Here is a 12,672-nt window from a genome sequence, read left to right as displayed (position 1 = left end):
TCAAAGTAATGTAAAAAAAAAATCTATAAAGTTTTTTTTAATTAAAAAAAAAAAGTTGTAAAAGTGTAAATCACCCCCTTTTGCCATATCTATCATTAAAAAATCTAAATAAAAAATAAAAAATATGTATTTGGTATCGCCACGTCCGTAAAAGTCCGAACTATCAAAGTAGTGCATTATTTTTCCCGCACGGTGAACGTTGTCCGAAAAAAAAAATAAAGAACGCCAGAAATGCACTTTTTTAGTTACCCTGTCTCCCAGAAAAAACGCAATAAAAAACGATAAAAAAAGTCGTATGTATTCCAAAATAGTACTATCAGAAACTACAGGACATCCCGCAAAAAATGAGACCTTGCTCAACTACGTCGACGGAAAAATAAAAAAGTTATCGCGCCCACAAACTAACGTCAGAAAATAATTGAAAAAAATTTAATGTCTTTGAAAAAAAAAAGACGAGTATAGTAAAAAAAAACTATACAAGTTTGGTATCGTAGTAATCGTACCGACACATAGAATAAAGTTATCATGTCGTTTTTGTTGCCGTTTGTGCGCCGTAGAAGCAAGACGCACTAAAAGATGGCGAAATGTCGTTTTTTTTTTTTCATTTTACTCCACTTAGAATTTTTTAAAAGTTTTTCAGTACAGTATATGGTACTTTAAATAGCACCATTGAAAAATACAACTTGTCCCACAAAAAACAAGCCCTCATACCGCGACATCGATGGATAAATAAAGGAGTTACGATTTTTTTAAAGGGGGGAGGAAAAAACGAAAATGGAAAAAGAAAAATGGCCGCGTCATTAAGGGGTTAAAAGAATGGGGTTCATATTCACATGAGTTTTGTGAGTCTCACAACGCACCAAACTAACCTAAATGTATCTGTCTCCATATTCTTGTTACATTATATTATTATCGAGAAGCAGACAGGCTATTGATTAGGATGAAAGCATGAAGTATTCCACCCATAGCACTTGACAACAAAAATGCACTCTGACATTTTTTCCTTTCTCATAATAGTTAAACTACCCTAATTTTGGGTCGAGAAACATGAATATGACATAAGATTTTGTTTATTAGCTCTGGTTTTTAAGATATACTAATCTCAAATCAAAATACTAAAAATAAGCTTTAAGTTTCTTTCATTTCTTAAAATAACTAATCTACCCTAATTTTGGGTTGAGGACAATGAATGTGACATTATATTTTGTTTAGTAGACCTAACTCTGGTTTTATAGATACATTTATGTCAAATGAAAGGGCTCAATCACATGAACAGATTCTCTTTGCTATTCGCTTGTACTCCTTTTCTGGGGCGTCTCTCGTCACTGTCCAACAGTTGTCCGCATGCAGAGAAGCTTCTATTTTCCCTGATACCTTTGTTCCATTTTCGATATATCCTGATGGAATCTCTCTCCGTGTTCGTCACTCACGGCACCGCAGTTGTCAGGGAAGAAGTCCAGGAGAGAATGTAGGAAATGGATTTTGAGTGACATGTTGCAACCTAATCGATGGCACTTTTCTAGACGTTTATTCACAATCTCAATGTAGTTGTCAACTCTTCGATTTCCCAGGAAGCCATGCACAACATCTTTAAATTACTCTCATGCTGCTTTTTGTCATGACCCTGAAGATCTTGCTCAAAGTTTTTATTTTTAAGAAGATGACAAATCTGCGGGCCAATGAAGATGCCTTCTTCAACTTTAGCATCACTGAGCTGTGGAAATTATTTTCTGAGGTACTGAAAAGCTTCTCCACCCTGGTTCATCCCCTTTACAAAGTTCTTCATGAGTTTCTTTCTACCACAGGATCATGCTGGACATTTTTCTCTTCAGGGCAGAGATTTTCCCTTGGGGGCTAGACTTTGATCTTGTAGTGAGAAGACCTATCCCGACTGTCCCACAGACACAGGAAACAGTATTTGGTGTATCCCAACTGCATGCTCAACAGTATTGCAATTTTAATTATTAAATTATTTTACACTTCAATTATATACTTTTGTTAATTTAATAATTTCACTTATCTAACCTTGTGGATCTGAATAAAGGTAGCTATATTTAACTTAAATGGGCTACATCTCAGAGCTAAGGGCTAACTCAAAGTTTTCAATGTAATTTTCCTTTCTTCCTTGATGAAATGATTAAGAAATACTTATTTTCAAGTCGGAAAGATTTTCACTGTTGACCAGTGTAACCTGCAAAGCAATCACCCAACAATAATCAGGACTAGCAAACATATACTAACAAACACAATATTCCAGCAGTCTCTGAAGCCACTGGCTAGTGTGTATATTAAAGGGAACAAGGTACAAGAAGGGCTTATAATGGAGAATGTAAGACACAGACTGCGACACGAACACATAACAAAGCAAGAGACATGTAGAATTACAGCAGATAGACAGTCAGTGGTAGGAGACTAGAGGTTACAAGTTCAATTCCTTTCAGAAACTTTATAACAGGCAGACATGCTTTCTATGGCTTTCAGGCACAATATTTTGGATAAACACTATTAACTCATTCCAACATTGTTCTATAAATATATGGCACAGGCAGCAGTGTTCTTCCCATGTACGGTAATTAAACGTTAGAGGAAAAGCTTATTATGGTTCTGAGTTTTTGGATGTTTGATTTGTTTAATATCTGATGTTTAGAAACATATTCGTTGTTTGAAAACCTATCCTGCTGTAACTAAACTAAATATTTGTTAAAGGTGTTGAGAATTTTTGTTAAATTGGCTGAAAAAAATTGAAGACATAATGGGTCCAGGTGGGCTGCAGTCCCGCTAAGCGTAGGCATATACAATGAGTGATAAATTATATACAAGATGACAGTGTGACTGTTTAAACACTATTTGCAAAGCTACATCTTCTGCTTATGTGCGCCATTGAATCACTGTTTTTATATCTTCAATCTGATAGAGAATAATTATTGTGTATATCTATCTCTTCATCTGGAACCAGTAATTCCCTGCAGTGATAGTAAAGTTTAAGGAACATGTATGCCACATTCATCTACACCCCAAACATTAATATTTAACTCCAGGGGATTTTATTATTCTAAGTAACACTGCATATCTTTTTACTGTTACTGTGTTATTACAACCATTCATATATATAAAAATGTAAAAGAGAGACAAATGTAAAAAATGGTGGCAAACATCTTGTGATCAAAATCTTGCAAAAAGAACAGATTTTGTTATTAAGTAAAAATAATGTTGCATGACAGTAAAATCTTAATACTAATCTACAATGATTACATAAAATGTCATGTATATATTATATTGATCAGAAATTATAGTCAAAACATTGATCATTCATATCATTTAATTTATTCCATGACTGTTGTATTCATCACATGTTACATCAAAGAATCCTTCATATGCACCAATTACAGATATTTACATTCTGTTTGGTTATAACAGTATTTTTACATGTTCAGGATTTACAAGAATATCCAAAGCTGACACTCTGGTCGAATATCTAAGGGGAAAATTTATTAAGATTTATTAAATCCACGCGGGTATCCAGCATGCATGATCTACACCCATAGGGAATCATTGGGCACCCGCAGGTAATTAAATAGCTCCGGTGTGCGGATCGTACGCACAGGAAAATACCCAGAGCATGCCTCATTTTGTGTGGTTTTCCCGCACGGATGGCTTCCACGCCTTCTATTGAAGTCAATGGAAGCCATCCGCCCCGCAACACAGACGCAGCTGACACTGCGTCCGTGTTGTGGGACCGTGGGAAAGCAAGAGTTTTATAAAAAAAAAAAGGCGGCACGGCGCATACTTCTGGCACGACGGCGGCCCAAGCACATCTGCCAGGCAGAAGAGAGAAGATCTGGCCGCGATGTAGGAGAACCCCTGCAGCGTCCGGACAGGTGAGTATACTGTATTTTTTGGCCTCATGTCTGTGGGCCGGGTGGAATCCGGCACAAGCATTTCTGTGCAGAATCTACAAGAAGAATGAACAGGTTTATTTGTCTCATAGGTATTTTATATGCCTCATCAACAAAATCTGTGTGGACATTTTTTGGAGCGTGAATGGGATGTTAAGTATTTCATTCACTTTCACTGGTTGTGAAATGTTAGCAGATTTGATGTTGAATTTACATCTGAAAGCTCTGAAAAGGTGAGGGCTCAGCTGCTCTCTGTCCCACTGTCAGACAGGGCAGGGGAAATGGAGAGGAGTGAAGGAGAGCCGTACGCCACATTTAAGCACACAGCAAAAGATTTGGGTGCACTGAAGCACCAGCAATCAACAGTGCTTGTCAGTGCTGAGAAGAGGAGCCCTGTCCCGGAAAAGTTCTTGGTGACCTTTCAGCACTATATGACAAATTTGTGTTGCACCACAGGAGCGAGAACACTGATTACCCAAAATAATAAAATCCTCTATTTGGTGTATGGTAGATAAAACCCAGTGTGCTACAGAACAGGCAAAGATGATCCGTTTGCCACATCGGAGCTCAGTAAAATCACTATTGCACAACCCATCATCCTGGGGGCGCTATCCCTGCACAGTTAACAGCTCAGTATCAGCAATCAACTCCATATGGCATGTGGTCATATTACTGCGGTCCTGTGCATGGAAACATAGTTGCACTGCAAGCAATTTGTAGAATCTAGCAGTGCACAACAAAAAATAAATCACACTTCTTTACTTAAAGCAGATTTAAATCCAACATGTCAACTAGTAAGGTAATCACTAAACTGAAAGCAATTGATTTTAACCTAATTTAATCTCTTCAAGGGCCATAACTTTTTAAATTTTCCATTGACATATATATATATGGTATGTTTTTTGAGTTACCAGTTGTAATTTTTAATGGTACCTCTTAGTGTACCATATAAGAATCTGAAGAACCTTTAAAAAATTTTAAGTGTGGTGACTTTATTCTGTGGGTCAGTATGACTACGGAGACACTAAATGTATAGAGTTATTTGTGTTTTACTACTTTTTTCTTTTTTGTCGATTGAGCTGTTTAATGGCCTGTTTGTACAGGGCTAGTTTATATTAGTACTAGAGATGAGCGAACGTACTCGGTAAGGCCGATTTCGCAATCGAGCACCGCGATTTTCGAGTACTTCACTACTCGGGTGAAAAGTACTCGGGGGCGCTGTGGGTGAGCGGGGGGTTGCAGAGGGGAGTGGGGGGGAGAGGGAGAGAGAGAGAGAGAGAGTTCCCACCTGTTCCGCGCTGCTACTCTCCGCTCCACCACGCCCCACAGCGCCCCCGAGTAATTTTCACCCGAGTAGTGAAGTACTCGAAAATCGCGGTGCTCGATTGCGAAATCGGCCTTACCAAGTACGTTCGCTCATCTCTAATTAGTACAATTTTGGAGGTACATACACCTTTTTAATCCCTTTTTATTCAAATTTTTGAAAGCAGGGTAACAAAAACCTTGCAATTCTGGCATTCTATTTTTTTTAACATCTTCATTGTGTGGCATAAATAGTGCAGAATTTTAATAGTTTGGGCTGTTATGACCATGGCAGAACTATAGCTTTAAGGTACCTTTAGACAAGGTGGTTATTGCCCAAATAATCGCTGGAAGCAGTAAATTTGGGAAATAGTTGTCTTGTGTAAAATCTTCTTTAGTGGGGGAAGTAAATGCTGTATAACAGTACTAACGTGTGATCATGTGAACCTCTGTACTCTCACAGCATGTGTGTGTAGCGGAATGGTGTCACGGCTGCTCCTCTCTAATTGGAAAAATGCGTCCTGGCTCGGTGCAGCACAGTGGTAAATTGGCAGTTCTTATTGCGTGCTGCCCGCGGGATCTGTCAGGGTGAGATACCTAAGTGGGCCGCTACCGGCAGGGTTGGGTATGGGAAGATATTGTTTCGTTATGACTCCAGTGTGTGTATGGCTAGGGACCCGTTCCAGACAAAATGATAATTACAAAAAGTGGAGAAATAACTATAATGGGGAGCTGGAGCACCTAGTGTGGTACCTCAATGCAGGTGTTAAATTGGTGGAAAGGAACTCCAGGAGTCAGGTGTCAAAGTAAACCAAAAACAGATTTATTTCCCAAGAGCAGATGAGAGTTCAGATTGACATGCTTCACACAGTTCACATGAGATGACTTTGAGAAAAATTGTTACATTTGCAGGGTTGAATCACTTCTTCATTTTCCTCAGGGAATTGGCACAAGAAATTAAATTTGTGCATCTTGCTTTTCCTTCCAGCTTTTCTCCCTGGCTGCGCCTATGACTGGCTGACTTAGTTTCCTTCCTGTTTTTAGCTTCTTCTCTTTGCTATTTAGATCTACTTCTTTCTTTTTCCCTCTGATGCTCTCAACTAACCAGTTCTTGCTTTTGAGTACTCACACTTTAGATGTTTTCCCTTCCCACTGCACTGGCTGCTCTGCAATGACTTGGCAGAGGCTTTCTCCTCCTCCCGCTTTACTGATTCAGAATCCTGGACTAGACTGACTTAGCTCTGCCGACTCCGACTTTTATACTGTTACACTAGCTCTACCTGTAAAAGGATTGTATTCTACCAACCACAGGCCCTCTTCTCTTGTTAAGCCTGGCTAACACCTCCCCCAGCGGGGTGACCTGAACTCACTAGGGGCTGAAGAACATTGACAGAAAGCATCATACAGTGAGGCATGAAACAATACCACAAAACCATGAAAACTCCATGTTTATAACACATGACAATAAACATGATTTAACCCTTTGATCACTACAGAAGTGTGGTAGTACCCAACTCTGGGGTACTACATGTGCTCAGTGTAAACACAGAAGTGTAGTATTCTAATTGCCTCACCCTCCCATTCCTCTTAGCCCACTAGAGAATGATCCAAAAGACTAGAGAGAAGTGAAGCTTTGTGTCCTGCTGCATGTTTACACAGGGACACAGATAAAGTAACATAGCAACATAATAACATAGTATATTAGGCTGAGAAAAGACATGTCCATCTAGTTCAGCCTATCACCACAATTAATTAGTTCACTTATGATTCCCCATTCAGTTTAAGCAGGCACAAAAATCAATGATAGACTTGGATAAACAGACAATCATTCATCTATGACTGCCTCTTTACTCAGAATAGCGGTGGGCGACCGGAAGCGATGTCCGACCCATTCCACCTCCATTTACTGAACGATCATTGCTCCTGTGTGAAATTGAAGGAGTGATAATCGCTAGGATAATTGGTGGGCACAATTGTCCCCTATGAAAAGACCCTTGCCTAGAGAGACTTAAAATTTGACAGGTTTATTTTTCAGTAATATTTTGTCACATTTTAAGACTGTCCAGTCTAAGTTTTCATTGTGTAAGTATTAGATAGCAGCAGTAAATGAGCCCCAATGTTTGTAGGGCATTTCATACATTACTATTGCATACAGTAAGCATCTGGATGCAGCATTTTGTGCTGAAAAAAAAAACACCACTATATCAAAACTTCAAAAAGGTGGTGTTTTGGGAAAAAACACTATGTATGATACCAGCCTTACTACTTAATTGGTTTTCCACTTGCTCTTACATTTTTAAGTAAATTCGCAGTTTTTAATATTGCTCATATAATTTCATTTTATATAATTGTATTTAGGAGTACATAATTTATTCATTTTGTGGACAACAAATATAATGATATCTCATAGGAACGAGCTGTTGAGCTATATTAAATTACATTAACGTAGTGCTGACTTGGTCATGTCGGCAGTAGGTACAAGTAAACAAGTAAGTTTTTACTTTATCTTGTGATGACTTACTAATTGTACAAATTTTCACTTATTTCAATAAACATTGCTGCAAGGATCTGCAGTATTTGGGGTAATCTGAAAATGAAATCTCGAATGAACAAAGTCAATGCTGTCTAATGTGTGTTTGTCATAACATATGCATATATGTATTAGAACTGTATTTGCTGAGATAAGAAATCAAATCTGTAGTCAATATTTTCATAAAGAGGACAGCTCTAGGGCAGATGGTTTGTAGAAGTATGAACTTAGATGTAACACAATTGCTTTCTGGTTTGTCTGGAGATATTATAAGGCAGTTTAAAATAATTATCGCTACATTTGCAAGAAAGCAGTGGCATTTGGAGATTATAAAATTGCTTTTTAAATGGAAGGAATATTTAGCTCCTTTGATGTTATTCGCTGCAGGCACTACTGAGCTAAAACTAATGACAATGCTCAGTGCTTCACCTGACAACTCTGATTCATGGACAAACTTCATTTTAATTAAAACTAAAGTTTTTCTAAGTGAAATAACTGCATTTGAAAATAACAGCCTTTGTGGTGCACGGTAATGGAATGGAACAACATATAGAACTATATATATATATATATATATATATATATATATATATATATATATATATATATATATAGCTATATATATGTATACAGTATATATATATATGAACTCTGCAGTACATAACAGTCTTTTGTGTGCTGAGTATTCATGTGTGAGCTTTATTTGTTCAATTTTTATCTGTATAGAAGTATATGTCGAATTATATTGCTGTTTTATGATACATGCCATCTAATGAGTATGTGGTATAGGCATTATCAGTCAACGACATAAATGTGTACGCTACTGCACTTATCCTGTTAGTGAAAACGAAACCATTGAAAGTTCAAAAGGAGATATGAAATATATGTACAAATATGAGTGTGCAACCAGCCAGGATGACAATCAGCTGGTGAGGATGGGAGGACGCAGAAGAAAGTCTGTCCACATTGTTAACAATCGCCCTTTGTGCTGCCCACTGTTATCTTGTGCCTGCACTGTGAATATTACGGAGGTCCTCTCACGCAGTTCCTAGTATCTCAAACACTGTAGCACCTGGCCTGGCACTGTGTGCATTTTCTCTCCTGTTCCCTCGTCTCCTGCTCTCTAGTTCCTTCTGCTATAAGGTACTGAAAACATTGGACACCATGATGTGTGATAGACCAGGAACTGTGTGAAAGGAGCTCTTTTAAGTTATTTTCACAGAATAATGGTGGGGGTGACAGAAAGGTGGATTATTACTGTAGTGGACACAAATTATACACTATTACTGTGAGGGCCACAAAGGGGACACTATTTCTGTAGGACTACAAAGAGGAAACAATTACTGTGAGACCACAAAGGTGGCATATTACTGTGGGGCACAAAAAAAAAGTTATTATTGTAGGACACATAGGAGGCTTTAGTTCTTTATGGTGAGTACAGTTTGGGAATTACTGTGTGGGAGTATACAGTGGGAAGAGTTTGTATGCAGAGATGAGTTGAGACTGGAAGAAGTCTTCATGATAGTCTGGGTAAGGAAGAAAAACGTATCCACTTCTCAGAGAGAAGCTGCAGAGCATATATTAAAGAGAATCACCGAACTGTTATACTGAACAGTTTCAGGTTCTTTAAATGCTGAGAGATTTGGCTTTTACATAGGCCTAGTAGGTCAGCACAAGCCACCTCTAGTTCATGGGCAGGGAAGTTAGGTTTACTGTCTTTGCCTTTATCTGTGCACTGCACTAGTGTTGGAGGTGCTTTGTGATCATATACTTGAAAATCAAATTAAATTGCTTGTATCACTTTTATGTGTATATTATGAGCAGTGGTGAAGTATATTATTATATTCTACAGCAGCTGAGACGAGTATAATGAGGTTCTGCATCATTTAAGGTGGGTATTATCATATTTTGCAGCAACTGAGGTGTGTATTACGATGTCCTGCATCAGCTAAGATATGTATTATGATGTTCCACCTCAGCTGAAGTGTTTATTATGTTGTTCTGAAGCAACTGAAGTGTAGATTAAGTTGAGAGAAGTGATCTTTCCTTAAATTTTGATTATTTGAAGCTCAAGAATGCAGTAAATCAGGAAATGCTCAGATGCCAGTAATATTTTTGAGTTAGACCTTCACTTAATCTACCAGGTCTGAGAATAAGCCCTCATTTTAAACTTAATTAAACATAATGTACACAGTTGGATACCAAAAAAGGCACATGGTATCCTGGACCGTATTTACAGCTCACGCCACATTTGACACTGTGCCTAAATACACTCCCATTAAAGACACATTTGTACTCACAAATACACATTTATGCTCACTGATTATCACAGTCACAGGTGCCACACTGGCGATCTGCAGAGTATCACAATACTGCAGACTGGAAAAAAAATACTAATAAAACACAATCAGTACTGATACTAATCTGTCACAAGCAGAATAAATAGCTAAATAAAGTGACTCACGTGTGACATCCTCTTTGCTGTTTGCTTTCCCCATCTTTTCCATCTGGTCCAAGCTGTCATGAGAGCTTCTTCCAGCTAATATTCCCACCTCTGCACAGTTTGGCAAAAGGACAATGTAATGTAAAAATGCACTTGTAATAAATTTATCTGAAGCTGATAGTGAATAATAAGTTAGTTCCAGTGATTACAAGCCTCCATTTCAGCATTGCTTCGCTAGCTGACCCCAGACTGCCATGAAAACTTCTTCCAGCCAAGACTCACCTCCACACATATACAGACTGTGGCACAGATTCCCATTAAAAGTAATGAAATACGCATTTGAAATGGAATTGGCGCAGATTCTACATACAATCTATGGTAAAATTCTGCCATGCGAACATGCCTATGGGCAGCCAAGAGGTTATTTTCCTTGTAGCTGATTTGTACAGATAATGTTTTACTACCTTTCAGTTGCCTTAAGAATTTGGTTCCTGGTGAAGGTCGAATTTTCTTTCTCGGGTAACTACTGCTTCTTTCTTAACTCAAAGATAAATTTGGATTACAATAACAAGAAAAACTGTCAACCTGCATGCCAGCTGACAGAAAGAATACTTCCCGTAGGACTTTAGACAAGATGTGAAATAAGCCAGCTGCTTTAATATCATAAAAAATCTATTATATAATTTGGTGAATCTCATTAGAGAATGATGCATTATTTCCTATTTGGTAACAAAATTTATGTGGTGTAGTTTTTACTTCCATTATAAGGTCATTAGATGCCACAAAAGAATTCCTTGACCACATAAAAGCAAAAGACTTCTTTCCAATTGCTATTAGTTGCGGAATTTTGATGTGACACCTAATATCATTACAATCTAATCGGTATATTATATATTGGTTCGTCTGCCTTGGGGAATAGATTTTTTTAAGCTTTTTGCCATTTGTTTTCAAGGCATATTTCAGACAAAACAAAGAAAATCACAATTGTTTTATTTCTTTCAACTGCACATTTGACTGTTTTCACACTTCTCTTATGGACCTTTTGCACAGGACAGAATTATATGCAGGACACAACGCAGTTACGGATTTTGTCATTTAGTGCAGATTTTGTTTCTGACTATGGAATGCCTTCTGTGGGTCAGTCTGTATTTATTTTTATTGGTGTCATTTAGGATCAACAAAGGGTGTGGAAACAGGCTAAACTAGATGGACAATGTGCATATGCGCGCACAAAAACACGCTTCTATTTAAACCAATGCATTCCCTATGGTGTGTGCACATGTCCGTGTTGTACTGGTGCATGCCTGTAAAGATAGAATATGAGTGCACCACAGGGAATGCACGCATTATCTTCAATGGAGCCGCGGCTGCTGCTGACGGCTCCATTGAAGACAATGGTCTGCCGGCACACCTGAATTGTTTTTCAGGGAAGAGCTTTACATATAAGCTCTTCCCTGAAAAACAATAATTTTAGTGTAAAAAAAATAAATTAAAAAAACTTACCTGTCCGCCGTTCCCATGTCCCCGCGGGGATGAAGAACACATCTGCTGCATGTGGCAGATGTTTCCTTCATCCCTACAAGGAAAAATAATTCCCTGCTGCATCTGCCACATCTGTGACAGATGCAGCAAAGGAATTCTTCATCACTGCGGGGAATAAAGAATTCATTACCACAGCTGTCACAGATGACAGCTGCGGTAGGGGATCCAGCTGCCGGCATCCTGTAATTCTTTTTCAGGGAAGGGCTTTAAATATAAGCCCTTCCCTGAAAAACAAGAAAAAATGGTGATAAAAATAATTTAAAAAAAAGAATACTCACCTTTCTTCCGCTGCCGGGGCTCAGCTGCGTCCAGTCGGCTCTTCTTCCTGCACTTCTCTCAGTAGTATTCAGCAGGCGGGGATTTCAAATCCCCAGCTGCTGAATGGGCTGCCTCTGATTGGCTAAGCACTGTGACCAATCAGAGACAGCACTCACCCATTCATGAATTCATTCATGTGGTCACAGGTGTTTTTTTTTCCGCGTGCAGTGCGATCTTACTTACGTGCGCAGTGTGATCTTTTTTACTCACGAATAAGCGTGTGTTAAAATGCCTGTCTGACTGAGCCATTATAGTTTTTTTTTTTTAATTTAGTATATTTACACTAAAATAAAGTATAGGAATGGGTTCCTCATTTTGTTTTGGACGTTTTGATATATAATATGTATGGTTTTGGCTTACGATTTTGGTTGGCATCGGCTTTGGGTTAATTATTACTTTCTTATGTATATATATTTTTTTATGTTGTAATTTTGTTTTTCTTGTGTATGTAATTATTTTTTTTTTACTATATATGTCCTTCATGACATCATATATGACCCTCCAATGACATTCACATGTTTTTTTTTTTATTTGACACTTTTCCAATCTAGCTGGAGCATCCATAGGAGCCCCAGTTACAGGAAAAAACATCCCCTGTGGTGACAATAGCCACTGGCAGAGCTGATCAGGGTCTTCTACGA

Source organism: Eleutherodactylus coqui, chromosome 1 (assembly GCF_035609145.1).
Source record: "Eleutherodactylus coqui strain aEleCoq1 chromosome 1, aEleCoq1.hap1, whole genome shotgun sequence".
NCBI lineage: Eukaryota > Metazoa > Chordata > Amphibia > Anura > Eleutherodactylidae > Eleutherodactylus > Eleutherodactylus coqui.
Note: the sequence above shows the minus strand (reverse complement) of the source record.